Below are 1,122 nucleotides of genomic sequence, written 5' to 3' on the forward strand. Positions count from 1 at the left end.
AGCGACCAGCACTGCAGATCAGGCAATGAGTAGCTATTACGTGATTGCCTAGACTGTGAACCCCACACACATCACCCCCTCCTCAAAGAAAATCCAAATGGCAGAGGTGGGGGGAATGCTGGGGGGGATGAGAATCCTGCCAGACAGTATCTCCAGAGAAACAGAACTACTCGTAAGCAATTTCCCCCTCTCTAAAGACTCCATCTGGTCCGGATTCTCACCGGTGGATCATATGTACAGCCAACTGACCAAATAACACAGGCCAAAGAAATCCTTTATGAGGCTGAGAGAGTTTGGCACACTCTGTACAAGGTGCAGGATCACAGTGCAATGCTCCCTAGAGGCCGGGGCCATGCAGAATTGCTTAGTGCATATACAGCGAGTGACCTATGGTGCCCCTGGGCATATGTCTGCCATTGAAGCACCTTGAGGCAAGACATATCAGCTGCTCTCCTTAGACTGAAAGAGTCTTGACCTTGTCAGGCCAGCCAGGTCACAGCAGTGTAAAGTGCCGTCAAACAAGCAGGGTCATGCGGAGCACTGGTGCCTACTCGCCCCTCTGTACAATGCTGGTGACGCCAGTTGCCCCCTCCTGCCTCAGTGCACAGGGGAGTCACTAAGTCCCCGCATACAAGGGGGACAGTGGTAGGGGCAGGGGCGATGGGAAGAACCCCTCCACCCCCATACTATTATCACCAGGGGTAGCAGCCTGGGCCTTTCCACTTGGCCCTGGTCCATGGCAATGGGGAAGGGGGTCATGCTCTGAGGGCACCGTTGCACCAATCTCGTGATTTTTTTGGAACGTGACTCATGAGTTCCGACCACTTGGCATTAGCAGCACTAGGAGGCTCCGGATGAAATCAGGGGACCTGGAAACGCTGTGGGCTTGCCCCAGCATCTGCGTTCCTTCCAGGTGGGGGCCCCCAAGGGGTAAGCAGGGGCAGAATTTACAACAGCCGTCGTGATAACCCTGCACATTTAATTCTAGCGCATTCGGGGGCAGAGACACTGTCCCATTATGCCTGCCACAGAAAACCCCTACCTCTTGGGGCTGGCAGACAGAAGCAGGGCTGGCAGCTGGGGGTTGCTGGGGTGGGGAAGTCACACCCTATGGGGCCACAC

This window comes from Lepidochelys kempii, chromosome 25, assembly GCF_965140265.1.
Source record: "Lepidochelys kempii isolate rLepKem1 chromosome 25, rLepKem1.hap2, whole genome shotgun sequence".
NCBI classification, from domain to species: Eukaryota; Metazoa; Chordata; order Testudines; family Cheloniidae; genus Lepidochelys; species Lepidochelys kempii.